General features: G+C 47.8%; 1 long non-coding RNA gene across 1 annotated transcript; it reads right to left on the bottom strand.

Annotated features, from left to right (window-relative positions):
* Positions 1-8,502: 8,502 nt before the first annotated feature.
* LOC143274128 (uncharacterized) lies at positions 8,503-14,634 on the bottom strand. The gene is made up of 2 exons (XR_013052556.1): positions 14,301-14,634; positions 8,503-9,402 (listed from the first exon to the last, which is right to left on the bottom strand). It is a non-coding gene; the product is annotated as an uncharacterized LOC143274128 (long non-coding RNA).
* Positions 14,635-14,882: the final 248 nt, after the last annotated feature.

Below are 14,882 nucleotides of genomic sequence, written 5' to 3'. Positions count from 1 at the left end.
TTGTCACTGTGTCAAGTGTGTGGGGGACGTGACACTTCTTCAGGCTTGCCCAGTCCCTATATCCTGTCAACAAGTAATGATGGTTGGTGGTTATTGAGCTGTGTGAAGGATACTTCAGGTGAAGCCTTAGCCACTCCAGATGGAGTAGTGATTATAATCCCTTACTATAGCTGAAGAAATGAGCTCCTAAAGGTCAAATTATGTACTCAGGTTAATAGTCATATATTCCCAGTGACTGAACACCACAGGATGACCTTGATCCTCCTGCCTGTACTCCATAAATGAAGGGATGCTAAGCATGCACTATCCCTGCTGTCTGCATGGTTGGGGACTGAACTCAGGGCTTCATGCATGCTAGGCAAGCACTCTCTCCTCAGGGCTACATTCCAAGGCCCAGGAGCCCTCATCTTGATCCCTGGCCTCCACTCCACATTCCTTCCAATTTCCATTCTTGTTTTTTTTTTTTCCTTCTTGGCAAAAGGAAATACCTCCATGACACTTCTGGTATGCCTGGTATCACCCGAAGTTTGAATCTTTGCACACATTAACTTGTTCAGTGGTCCTAACAGCGATCAGAGAATGTGTTCATTGTTGATCCCATTTTACAGAGGAGAAAAGAGGGGTGCAGCAGAGTTACAGGAGGCATGTCGGGGCCATGTTCAGTTAGAGCTGAACACAGTGCCTGGCTCAGCGGGGAGCTTTAAATAAACACCAGGTAAAACAGTAGTTTGTTTAGACCCCATCTTGATCTTTTAAAGCTGCTCCTTCCAGGGCACTGCTGTCTCCACTGTGGCTTTTCAGTTCACCTCTTCCCATACTTTCACAGCCTAATTTAAATCTTCCTTTTCTCTTATTATTATGAGTATACCTTGATGAAAAACTTAACAGAAGTCTTGACAGGACATAATGAAGAGCCCAGAATCGTGCTATCCTTTGACTTCATATGTTTCGTGGTCAGGGGTTATCCTAAAGAAGTAATCAACATGAAGAGAGAGAGAGAGAGTACCGGACACCTGCCACTGCACCCAAGTGGAAATCCCTGAATCTATAAATACACATTTCCTTCTATGTTCACACAATAGGAAACCTGGTAGTCATTACCAATAATGAAGATATATAGCTATTGACATAAGAAATTAAGTGAAATAAGTAGGTTATAAAATAGTACACCCAGAATAATTTGATTTTTATTAAAATTGTATGAATATAAATACATGCATCGAAAAATGTCCAAAAGGACATATATCAAGCTGTAGCTAGTGGTTATCTTCAGTTGGGGATTGTAGGTGATTTTTATTTTCTTCTTTTTATTTATTCATTTTCTAATTTTCAACAAAACACTTCTTCAAAAAGAGAGGAAGATAGATGTTCTCTAAGGAGTAGTTCCTGACTAACTCTTTCCTTCCTTCATCCTTCCTCGATCCACGGGTCCCCGCTGACTGCTTGGTATCTGTGTTATTGACTGGAAGGGTCTCACATTGTGTCCACAGAGGGTGTGTATGTGTGTATGTGTGTGTGTGTGTGTGTGTGTGTGTGTAATTACATATATTAATACATGTACATACTCCAGTGATGGTTGATGGCTTTAGAGCCTTGTAATGGGTACTCCATATGAAACTCTTTACATATTCCAGGGATTTATCTCCACAGCACCCATCTGGGGTAGGCATACATACATTTTACTACAGGATAGTGTACACTGGGGTGCTTACATTTTCCCTCTCCAGCTTCCATCATTTATTTCTATGAGGTGAAAAAAATGAAGGGTGTTGAATTTACCTCACCCTTGGGGGAAGAAAGGGGATGAAACCATTTCCCCAGGGCTGGGCAAAAGCCCAAATTAGCCTATGAAGCCAAAGGCAATCAATTATCCAGAGACCTCTGAGGTCAGACCCTGGCCTGCTCTGGCCCCCTCCTTGACCTGCATAATGGGCTACGGGCAGTAATGATTCATGCAGATGCTGGCTGGACTGCTGCCAGCCTGATCTGAAGAGGCTCCACAGTTGGAACCGAACAGGTCTAAAAAGATGTACCCTCTCCCCAGGGACAGCTGGGGCCATGTGCTGGAGGGTCTGGTGGGACAGAAGTCTAGAAGGGATTCTTAGAATCAGGACTGGAGACACATGGCCGCCCGAGCCTTCTCTCATCTGCGCAGTGGGAACCCCAGGGAGAAATCTACAGCCATTACCCAAGCAGACAGAGCAAGAAGAAATGAGTTTAAAGTACTAGAAGGCAGACTTGGATAATAATAATGAAGTGAGTGGCTTGGGCAGCAACAGTTGCAATAATATTTTCCATTTGCACAGGACTCTACTGTGTACAAAAGGCTCTCATATATATGACCGCATTTGATCCTCACAACCAACCCAGGTCTTTACCGAGATTCTCACGAGAGAGGTGGAACTTGGAGAGATGAGCTGACTTACAGAAAGTCAGACAGCTGATAAGAAGCCAGTGTTCCGACTTCGCTACACTAAGAGGAGCTTCAGCAGGAGTGGAAGCACACGGAGGTGAAGGGGAAGGGGATTCATGGTTTTGGTCAAAGAGTAGAAGACTCGTGGTTGTGTTTAGAGGAAATTCAGACAGAGAACCTGGCTAGGAGAAAAATGAAATGACCCTTGCTAGCCTTTGGTTAATCCCCGAGTAGCAGGTGGTAGGGCCGGGGCTGTGGCCCCTAGAATATGTGCTTATGCTTCCAAAGCATAATCTGGCTTCTGTTACTAGATTCAGATAGAGTGACGGGTCAACCATGGACTTCTCTGCCAAGGTTTCAGACAAGACCTCCTGGTTGTCCAGTGTGTAAGTGAGGTCATGAATAGGCTCTACAAAGATCTGAGGTTTTGGGACAGTCACATTGGTGCCTGAATTTAGAAAGAATTTCAAATTGTTCTCAGAGCTCCATGAGCTGTTGGGGAGGGGTGTGGGCACTCGTCCAGGAAAACACCTTCTCTACCCTTATACAGACAAAGAGAGAACATCTCAGTGGTTGTATCTTTGTCAGAAAGGGCTTTACATGTAAAGGATTGAGTGGGTTTTCTTGTTTCCTTCTCAGTGTGGTCCAGAGGATTCTGCAAGACTCTTAGCCACTAAAATTGTTGCCCTCACCTCTAGTAGAACTCTCCCTGGCCTGTGGTGATGATATGTATGGGTTTTGTGAATCTCAGGAGTTTAGTCAGTCCAATTTCAAGCTCGTATAGTCTTTGCTTTGAGACCGCTGATGCCTCCCTGCCTGGTCCTAAGTACTCAGACCACCGAGCTTCAAGGAACTGTATTTCTCACAGAATAGTCCAGACATCAGAAATCACCCTAGGCATTTCAACCGGAATGACTTCATTCAGGGCATTGTTTAAACACACGTTTATTGTTTGAGCCTGAGCAAGCGAAGGGAAAAGTGAGCGAGTATTTGAACCTATAAGCATCAAAGAGCACCCTGCAGTGGTGGGGACCTCGACCAAAAGGAGGACGCGCCTGCTGGCTGCCGCTGGGATGGTTTGGGGGGCTGTGGTGAGGCTGATATTGAAAACCAAGGAAGATGGAGGTGAGAAACTGCTATTGGGGAACAGAGGTTCTGGGCCGGCACGACACTGCCTGAGGAAGCAAGGGAATAAAAAGAGTCAATCCCTGCTCCATTTTTCCGGCCTCTCACAGTTTCCCCTGCTGCAGGACCAAACAGGTGCCACCATCTGGCAGCGGAGAAACGCAACAGGCAGTGTTCAGCATGACAGGCAGCACTAGGAAGGTGGGTTTAGCATTTAATGCCACCGCTGGGCTTTGTTCTTGGGGGATACATCGATGGGGGTGGGGGCAGGGAGCGTTCCCAGACAAACAGAAGGAGCCCTGGAAGGCAGTTTGCTCTGTTATAACCCAGGCACTTTGCTACTTCCTGGAGTCACCACCTGTGATCTGCCTGCCAGTTCTTAACTTTTCAGGTCCTGGGGCTTTCATACTTGGTGCTCTCTCTTTCAATCTGGGAGGGTGGGGCACATCTTCTCTAACCCTTTAGAGATCATCTTGTCTTCTTGCCCTTTGCCCCAGACTGAAAAAAGCCTCCTTCCAAGGCATAGGCAAAAGGATGATTTGAGTGTCGAAGAATAATGGCAAGATGTTATCAGTGTAGCCTGTGATTGTGTCATATAAAAAATAAAATACACACCAGTTAATCAAAGCACTACAGACACTTTTAAGTAATCCCACTTTGGCTTTGCATAACTCCATATACTGCCGGCAGCGCTCTTGTCTACCACCAGAGACCATAATATACATCAAAAATTCTCCTTTAAATTTATTTTCAGTAAAGATTGGTCTTTTGAACTGCGGCGGTGGAGGCTTAAGGGTACAAACTCTCTCGCCTTTCTCTCTCTCCTTTTCTCTCTCCTCTGTCTTTCTCTTTGGTAGAGCGGTGTCTCCAGGGCGGGGGATGAGAGCGGTTGTGGATTCCACATATCTGGTCAAACCTTCTGTCCTTTGCATGGATCAGTTCCTCTCATCTGCCACTTGATTAAGACATTAAAGCTGGAAGGTGAAGGAAGGTTGAGCTGCGGCAAGAGGGGGTGAGGAGAAATTCCTCTCCATGCACCTTGGAGAGCATCTCTGCTTGCTGCACCTCGGGGTGGTTTTGGACCATCCTGACTGAGACAGTGCACGCATCATGTTTTCTTAGAAGTCCGGATTTTGTAGACTGTACAAGCTGGGTATCTTGGGGTATTGGTGACAGGCCTTCACTAAGATGGCAATCATTTTGCTGCCCTCAGAAACGCAACAGTAAATAGGAAGTCTCCTTGACTCACAGGCAGACAGTACATTTTATTTTAAAAATTTAAAACATTATTATTACTATTATTCCTTCCATTTATTTATTTATTTATTTGGTTTTCTGAGACAGGGTTTCTCTGAGTAGCCCTGGCTATCCTGGAACTCGCCCTGTAGCACAGGCTGCCCTCAGTCTGATCTGCCTGCCTCTGCCTCCTGAGTGCTAGGATTAAAGGCGTGCACCACCACTGCCCGATTATTAACTATTATTGTTCATGACTTATGAGGTAGGTGGGTACAGGAGCACATTCGAGATTAGATAACAACTGTGTGGAGATGATTCTCTCTGTTCACTTTTATGTAGGATCTGAGAAACAAACCAGGCTTCTGTGCAGGTACCTGTCCCCACTGAGCCATCTTATGCTGGCATAAGAAAGTTTATTTTAGTCTTTAGTCTTTGTCTGTGCTGAAATGTATTACTTGATAGCAGTATGACTTGATTTAAATTTGTACTGTGGGTAAATACATATAGCCTAAAATTACCACCTTAATCATTTTTAAGTACACACTTCAGTGCCATTAAGTCCATCCACAGTGTTGGGTAACCATCACCACCACTGGTCTCTAGGATGCTTTCTATCTGCTTAAGCTGACTCTGTGTCCCTTTAGCCCAGCTTCTCATCCCTAGTCCCCTCCTGGCCATTACCAATCCAGTCTTCATCTGTATGAATTCCACCACCCTAGGGACCTCATATATGGGGAATCATAGTGTGTGTGTGTGTGTGTGTGTGTGTGTGTGTGTGTGTGTGTGTGTGTGTATTGTCACAGGGTCTCCAGGCTAGCCTTTAGCCAAGGATGACCTTGAACTTCCAATCTTTTAGCCAAGGATGACCTTGAACTTCCGATCTTTCTGTATCCATCTCCAATGCTGGGATTATAGGTGTATGCCATTATTCCTGACTTCAGTGTTTATCTTGTTTGAGGCTAGCTTCTTTCACCTCATATGCCTTTGAAATTCATGTTATAACATGTGTCTTTGATGGTTGTTTTAATTCTAAATGTGTGGGGATTCTCCAGCTCGTACACTCTAGTTCCTTACCCTGCCCACACAAGAGCCTGTTGGGGGGGGGGGGGAACAGAACTCACCAGATGATTCTAGAGGACATCACGCTACCTCCTGAGTGGAAGGGGTCCAATAAGAGCAGTACTCCTCCACAGTTAAAAGTGAATTATATATTCTCCTGACATGCTATCGGTGTTACTTCATTTGATCTTAACAATAATTCTAATGTAGATGTAGGCAAGTCTCCTTTCCTCAGCTTTACTGAAGGCCTCTCAAGCCCAGAGTGTAGAGGGAAATAGCTCCTGAGCAGTGTGGGGGAGCCCCTTGTCCTCAGTTTCCTGTCTTTTCTCCAGGTCCTGTGTGTCCCACACCTGTCCGTATCTTAGATGTAGAGACAGACCTGTTTATGTTTGATTCCTTATCCAAGGTTTGCTTAATATTTCTTGCTTATTTGGATTTACAGCTTTGAACCCAAGTCAGCTGCATGAATCTTCTGCATCCTGTTCTAGAAAAGGGAAAGTGCTAGGTAGATACTGTCAAAGCTGAGCTGGGGTGAGGCCGCAGTTCCAAGTAAAGCAATCAACTACACTAGAGAAAAGTTCACATCTTCAGGGCAACCACCCTGGCAACCAAGGGGTCCTTGGTTGCACATGAAGCAAGTCTATTGAGCAATCTGAATAATTATTGTCCGCCCTCTTGTCCCGAGGGTAGAGGGAGCATAGAGCTGCTACAGTCACCTACATGATACCTGAAGATGACAGGTATGATGCCAACCCTCCTCTGCTGCTGGCTTAAGCTCCCGATCTTGAGGTTCTGGGGAGCAGAGAGGCTCCAGGTGCCCAGATAGAGTCAGCTTAAGGGCCTTGTCTCCAGGGGTCCCTAAGTGATGGGTGAAACTTAAGAACAGCAAGCTGTTTTCCATCTGCTGGCCCCAGAGGTCGTGAGCTCACAGATGGTGCAGGGTGGTTGAGGGCAAAGGGCAAAGGGCAAGGGGGCAAGATGGCAACTGGAACATCACAAGAGTCCAGATGAGGACCATTGTGGTCCACGCCCTTCTTTCTTTAGATCTCCTCAAAGGAACACAATCCTCCCATAAATACCTGGCCTTATGTAAATAAGCACCAGGCTCTACAGGGCTCTTTTGACCTGGATTCTTGACATGGAAAATGCAGATGTGTTCCTTTAAAGGGGTCATGGCTAGGAACTATAAAGAATACGCAGAGCTAAGAGGTAGCCAGTTGGTAAAAGTGTTTTACAAGCAAGAGGACCTGAGTTTGATTGGCAGCACCTGTACAAACAAACAAACAAACAAACAAACAAACCAAAAAACCCAGGCATAGAAACATGCCTGTAATTCCAGCACCGGAGAGGTGGAGAGAGATGGATCCCAGGGACTCCCTATGCAGCCAGCCTAGCCTGTGTAGCTCCAAGCCAGTGAGAGGTCCTATCATTAAAAAAAAAAAAAAAAAAAAAAAAAGTTTAAAGACATAATAATAATGGAGCCGTGCCTGAAGAACAACACCAGGGGTTGTCTTCTAGTGTCCACGAACACACACACATTCATGTGTAACTACACACACGTGAGTGAACATGCATGCTTATGTGCATGCACACACACACACACACACACACACACACACACACACAGTGGGAGTGAGAGAGACAGACACACACAGTGGGAGTGAGAGAGACAGAGAGGTGCTGTGACACTGGGGTCACAGTCAATGGTGTTAGGATGGGGTGGGGAACAGGGGAGCACACTTCCTCAAGTTTTTCCCATGGGATGCAGAAGCCTAGCAGGAGATGCTGGCTTCCAGTTGGGAACAGGGGAAAGCAGCTTTGCTCTTTACTGGCCACCCGGCTCTCTGGAAGCCCCGGCCTAAGACTCCAAAGCGTTCTTTCAGCTGGCCCAGCTGCACATTCCTGAAAAGCCAACACTTGAGTGAGGCATCGCCCAACTCAGACATGAGTTACGCCAGCTTATTTTAAGTCTCGAACTCTTCCTGGGAAGGGAATCTGACATGGGAAGCCACGTGCTGTGAGACAGCCCTGGACCCAGGCCAACAGCAACAGAGGCTCCCTCCAGCTTGCTGACAGCCTCCTCCAACATCCTGACAGAGCCAGGAGCAGCTGTGAGTCCTTAGACCCTTCACTTGTGGCCAGAACAATGGCGTGTGCAGCACTAGCAGCCTGTGTGCCCATTGAGATGCCACTGAGGGCCGGAGAAGGGGGCAGTGGGCAGGCATAGGAAGCCCTATTGTTGCCTCTTTCTGGGACTCAGCCTTGTTTTGTTATGCACGCTAAATGGTGTGGGAGGCTACCCAGTCCTTTGAGGACTTGGGGATAGAGGGGGTGTTGAAGCGCTGGCACAGGCACATTTGGTCCAATGTATTTCAACTTTTTAATAATTCATGTGAGCATCCCCATACCCAGCCCCACTTGCTGCAGGATCCCAGAGACACTTAAAAGCTTTCTGATCCCTCAACCTCATCCAGCATCCTCCTAAAAGGTTCTCAACTGGCCTCTCAGCAGCCACAGCTCTGGTGCTTATGAAGAAGAACTAACAGTTCCAGCTGGTTGTCATTGGAAAGTCACTTAATATTTCTCAGAGCAAGGAGCTGGACCTAATGGGACACAGTGTTTTTCTTTTTTTTCTCCCCCTAAGCAGTTGTGGGGGAAAACCATTGACATCATATTAATAATGTCAAGTTTTATTGGCTCTCTCATTTGACATGATATTAAACTTTGCAGACTCCATCTCGAAAGAGGTACAGGTTGTTAAAATGTGGCCAGATTGAGACTTTGCAAAGAGTGACAAGAAGAAAAGTGTCCTCCTTAGGTGAGTGGAAAGAGGTGGAAAGATTGGGCATAATACCCACTTCTTCCTGTGACTTCTGATGTCTCCTTCCAGGGACTGCCAGTGCCAGCAGCTCAGGGGCACAGGCAGCTCAGAGCCATGAGGTGTGGGGGCCCAGCCTGTCCTCTCTTAAGTCTCCTTCTCTGGATGGAATCAAGTGACAACATCAAGGTTAAGACAGACTCCAGGGTCTGCACAGTGCCTCCGTGGGAACAGAAAACTCCCTGGGTTGTTCAATGATAACGGCACAAAGAACAGCCACCTCTCAGTTGTCGCTGGGGGGCTGAATCACTTTCACATCATCCTTGGTGCCTCCCAGCAACTCAGTGAGCTCACCATCCTCCCTTCTGCCACTGGTTTCTCTTTTTAAGACAGTATCTCAAGGCTGGCCTTGAACTTGACAACCTCCAGCCTTAACCTTGAGAGTCCTGGGATTCTAAGCACATACCACCAAGCCGAAATTATCCCATTTTAGAACAGAAAACTGAGGGAAAGGATGTGATGTGATTCCCCACATTTGAGTTGGATCCACCCAGGAATCTCATTTGAATAGGGGCTCTGCTTGGAGAGCATTGTGCTCACCAGCATTCAGTGCACATAGGTGTCACCCTGGAAAAGCAGGGCCTCACATCTGCGAAGGTCAGAGACTTCCCCGTCCTCTTCTACCATTGGGAGGTGGAGTCCTGATCTGTGAGCAAGAAGGTTACCGGCCAGGAGACAGCGCTGGCTTCATCTGTCAGACACAAAACCATAAATAACATACTTTAAGTAAAGAACACCCCAGCAAACCAGTAATGCATGTCTAAAGCCGTTTTGATGTGGGAGACATGCAGTAATACTTTTATGCTTTGTTTAAAGAAATTGTTTGCAGCATATTTGTAGTGAAATCACTCCAAAGAGTTTATTTGGGATGATTGATTTATGGGAATCCAGCTCTCATACCCAGAGGATGACACTTAAATCATATCTTCTTTTCATATATAATAAGGAACAAAATGATCCTATTTTGACAAGTCTGATCATTTGGGGGGGTGAGCAGGTTCCCTCAGTGGGCTCAGTCTATAGCTCACGGAACTGATAGAATATTATTCCGTCTCATTAAAATCAGCTGTGGTTGCTTCGGCTGGCTGCCCAAAGAAAACAGAGCTTTGGCGGGTTTTCCTGCTGCAGTCAGCCAGTCTACCTACTGATTTGAAAGAAGAGAACAACTGGAAATATCTTTAGCTGCGATTGTCAAAGCCCTTCCTCTGGGTTTGAATTGAGAGCATTGCCTTAAGACACCTCTCCCCTTTGTGGGTGACATTTGCCAATCTGAGTCCTTCCTTCTCCATTGATGTTGCTTCAGCCCCTGACCCCACAGAGGCCTCAGTGAATCTCCAGCCTAGCAGGAGATCCTCCACGACCCGGGGTGGTGGTGAGGGCGACATCTGTGGCTTTGGTATCTACCCTTTGGCTAAACCAAACAGGTGGTTTGGTTTTATAGCTCTCTTTGGTTTCCACATCTGCAGCTGGGGCAAAGCAATTTGCTTCCCCATTAATAGTTAACGCTCAGCATCCTGGGTGGGGCTTTGAGTTGCAGGGAATCAAGTATACTGTAATTACTTGCCCTGGGTCGAAACATTCCCTGGGACAGAGGTGGGGGTGGGGTGGGGCTTGGGGAGACAGCTCAGCAGGAATAGCCCTTGCTGCACAAGTGAGAGGATCAGAGTGGGGATCCCTAGCACCCACATAAGTGCTAGGTGGGTATGGCGTCCTGCTTGTCAGAAGACAGGGGCAGGGCATGCATCCCCAGAGTAAACTGGTCATCTAGACCAGCAGGAATGGAGAGTTCTGGGTTCAGCTGAGAGGCTCTGCCTTCCTGGGGATGTAATTAGTAATAAAATGTTTGTCTGGCATACACAAGGCCTGGGGTCCAAACCTTAGTGCTGAAAGAAAGAAATAAAAGAGACATCAATCTAGAAAGAGTCCCACTGTGCACACACACATACTTACATCTGCCCATGTATACACATGTACACATTCATACATATACACATGGACTCAACACACACACACACACACACACACACACACACACACACACACACACACACTTCCTCTTGAAAGAGGGGTGAGGCTCAAGAAACTCACAAGAAAGTTATAAGAAACGTACAGGACTCTTCACTCCACAGCCCCAGGTTATAAAGACAGTAAGCAATTGGCTGGTGTTGGGAGGAGACCGCTCCGCAGGGCCTCAGGAGGACTTCAGGGACACAGCTTTCCTGAGTGTCACTCATGCTGGGGTGTGCCTGTTGATGATGCAGCTGCCCAAGTCACCCATCCTCCTGGAAAGTCCCCTCAGCCACATTCCTGAATGTAACCCCAATAAGCTCATAGGCTGACCAAGCTCTTCTTGGGTGGAACTATTTCTCTGGTCTGTGATCAGCGCCTGCCTTTGTACCCTCTAGACAGTGTTGTGCTTCTCCGCTCCCCTGTACGCTACCAGGCCTGCTCATCTGGTGCCCTCTCTGGCAGGGCAGGCCTTATGCCATTCCTTCTTCTTGGGGCAACCTGAGAGTTCAGTCTGCCAAGCTCACAGTGAGAAACCCAGGAAAGTTCCTCTGTAGCAAGACCTAGCCAAGTTCTGGGGGCCGCCGCAGTCTGAGCTAGAGTAGTTCAGTTAAAGGGTTTCCTTCTCTCATGTCCCTCTTTCATCTTGCCGAATCCCCTCCCCTCGACTTATCTTTTTCCCCTCTCTGCCCCCAGCCCCCTCCTCTTTCTATTCAGTATCCAGAACAGCCAATTTAGCAGGCAGCCATCCGCTCCAGCAGAAGTCCCTGGGATCAGTGGCTATAGGGAATGGCCCAGGCAGAAGGAGGAATCAAAGATGAAACAGGCATTTGGATCTCGCTGAAGCCGAAGCCTGGCACCCTCCATGCATTATTCATGGGTGACACTGTCACCCTTTCTCTGCTCTCTCCACTGAGCTACAACAGAGCCCTGAATACAACCGGCTTTGAAACACTGCACTATGACATGGATCGATCCTCAGCCCTGCACACAGCAGACAGGGCCATGTTCTGGCCTGGCTCAGGGACACTATAGGGCAAGCCAGGTGAGCAAGACTCTTCCACAGCTCTCCTTTGGCCAGACACTGCAAGCAGCAAGGAATGTGTGCCCTCGACACCTGAAGCAAATGGTCAAAACCCTAAGCAAGCAATTGCCTCTCTTTCGCAGTTTTGAATAATGAATTATTGACCTTGGGCAAGTCATTAGATTTGTCCGAGCTTTACTGTGGCATCCCTACAACTCAGAGTTCATCATGGCTTCTGTACTGGGTGCAATCAGAAAGGAGTTAGTTAATCCACACGAAAATGCTTTGTAACCTGTGAAAGAGTCCATTCATAAAAAAGCAACCTGAGAGCCTGGCAGTGGAGGCAAAGGCAGGCCGATCTCTATGAGGTCCAGGCCAGCCTGGTCTACAGCGAGAGTTCCAGGACAGCCAGGGCTGTTATTCAGAGAAACCCTGTCTCAGAAAACAAACAAAAAAACAAACGAAAGCCACAAAGAGGCTGGGGCTAGGGTATTCACCGTGCACTGGCAGTATGTTCTGGACACTTGTCATTTCATCCTTAGGGAAATCTCCGTGAGGTCAGTGCTGCTGTTTAAGGAGGAGATCTTGGAGGTGCAGAGAGGTGAGAAAGAGCTGGGATTCCAAAGCAGGTGTGTCTCTTCCTTCCTACTCCACCGATACCATCTTGACCAGGGAGAGGGCAGCTCTGAGTGTTGGTTTGCTAGTGTCCCTCAAATTGTCGCTTCTAGGGGACAGTCCTGGGCTGGGAGCAGGTGGCTGCCCTAGGACCTCTTCTACTCCATTGGCAAGAGTCCTACATCCTTTGTGGGCATGGTGGTGCTCGGGAGGCAGAGGCAGGTGGAGCTCTGTGAATTCTTAATGAGCTTGGTCCACATAGTCAGTTCTAGTCATGGCAGCATGCTAAGACCGTGGCTCAGAAAAATATGCAAAAACAAACAAACAGACAAACAAACAAAAAACCCGAATGAATGAATGAATGGCACACAAAAACGAAAAAGCAAAAGAGAGCGCTACATGTCCCTGAAGTAATGGGCAACTTGCCAGGAAGGCTGTGAGGGGTTGGGGTTTCTAGATGGGGGTGGGGGAGAGTGGGGGGTTTCCTCTCATGAGAACCAGCAAGCAGAGAATTCACAGCTCCTTCTCCCAGCATCTCTTTGAAGTGTTTGATTGAAAGGAGGGGGGGGATGGAAGTGGGGAGTGGGGTGAGGACGACGATGACACACGAGAGACACACACACATACACACACACACACACACACACACACACACACACACACACACACACACAGAGTGGTGCTCTCCCTCACTGCTATCCCTGGCCTGGCTCTGGCCTTTGTGGATCTGAGGTCAATGTGCTGTCCTGATTTGCTTCCTTTGGAACTTACGTAGAGAAGCACTGCTTGGCAGGAAGGAGCCACAGTCTCCAGTCACCCGCCCGAGGATTTCAGGAGGGACAAACAGAGAGGGTAAGGCAGGGCCTGCGCCCATTTGATGGAGCCGATGTGAGATCTTCCCAGAGAGTTACAGTGACAGGACCCCAGTTGCTCAGCCCTTCTTGTGGGCGTGAATTGGGAGTAATTACTGAGGGCAGACTTGCTCTGAGGCATAAACAGGCTGGCTAAGGCACTTAGGAAATAGTCTGCCAACATTGTTATGCATCTGTCCCTGGCTCGGGATGCAGCGAGGTTGGGTATTAGCTGATTAGCCGATCCTATCAGCATGGAGCTTTCAGAGAGTCCGAAGAGCCCCTCCCATCTCCTGGGGAGACTCAGGAGCACCGTGGAGCTGTGCCCCTGGGTGGTGCTTACTGTAGGGTGGAACGCTGGGCTTGGAGATGCTACCCAAGCTTTGTACAACCACACAGTGACGGGAACATAGGGGATGGGATTGGCAATCAGAGCCGCAGATCCTGTCTGAGAGACCCTTTCATGGGCGTGGCTTACACCACCTTCAGCTGTGGAGAAAGCGCTCTTCCCGCTTCAGCCTTTCTGGGGGTGTTGATGGTGTTGATGTAGTTAGGAATGAGAGGTGTGGGGAAGAGCCATGTCTGCCAAGAACTCACCGAGAGGCTGTTCTTCCCACTCAGGGTAGGCTCAAAGGGCCGCAGGGGAGACTAAGCTCAGATGAAGCTTGAGTTTACAGGTAAACCAGAACGCTTCTGGTCACTGTGTTATCATTACTAAGGTGTATTTACTGTATTTATTGCTCTAAGAACTTTCTTGTATTATCTCCCTTATCCTCCCCCCCCCCCCCCGGCAACGCCTGCCCTACAAAAGGGGTATGATTACTGAATTTTCATTTTGTATCTCAGAAAGCCCAGGTTCAGACCACTGAAAAAGCATCCCAGTCCGTGGCTAGTCCCAGGCCAACCCCTAGGTTGAAGAATCACCATCATTGATGTGGCTTCTTGCTTTTCCTTCTCACAGGCGCTCCAGTCCCACCTTTCCCTTGTGTTGTGGGGGAGGGCAAATCAAAACCACCAGTCTCCTCAGACCGTCATGGGAGCTCAGGCCCACCCAGGTACTCAACCTCATCTGTTCTCAGCATCTGCTCCCACCTGTTGCATTAGGCCGCCAACCCCCAGGCTAGGCCACGGAGTAAGTCCTGGGTTCCATTGATCCGTTCCTGAGCCGAGCTATCTCAAACACGTGGTAGCCTCCTGACCCTTTCAATCAATGGCCCTCGCTGGTCTCTGAAGCTCAGCAGAGGTTTGCTCTGGCCCAGGAGGCCTTTTAATAAACATTTCCTGTGTTATCAGAATTACTTCCTGATTCATTCCCTTCTGTCCCTGAATATCTAAATCCTATTGCAGTTAATGCCCTTCATTTTCATTTATAAAGACAGATACAAAATAATTACTTCCTATCTCTGTGGTTTCCTTATCTCCTGGCCTAATAATGCCTTCAGCTGATGAATATTTCCTGTCAGCGGAAGCAGTTTGAGTGTTTGCTTGAGACTTGTTTTTTCTCATTTTTTTCCTAATTAAGGGGAAAAAATTGTGTGTGTGTGTGTGTGTGTGTGTGTGTGTGTGTGTGTGTGTGTGTGTGTGTGTGTTATGGTGTGTCCGGGTTTGTGTACCTCTGGGTGAATGTGCAGAGGCAGAGCTTGACATTGGGCGTCCCCTCTACCACTTTTCAGC

The sequence above is a fragment of the Peromyscus maniculatus genome, chromosome 7 (assembly GCF_049852395.1).
Source record: "Peromyscus maniculatus bairdii isolate BWxNUB_F1_BW_parent chromosome 7, HU_Pman_BW_mat_3.1, whole genome shotgun sequence".
In the NCBI taxonomy this organism is placed as follows: domain Eukaryota; kingdom Metazoa; phylum Chordata; class Mammalia; order Rodentia; family Cricetidae; genus Peromyscus; species Peromyscus maniculatus.
The sequence above is the reverse complement of the archived record's forward strand: the minus strand, read 5'-3'. Positions and strand labels throughout refer to the sequence as shown.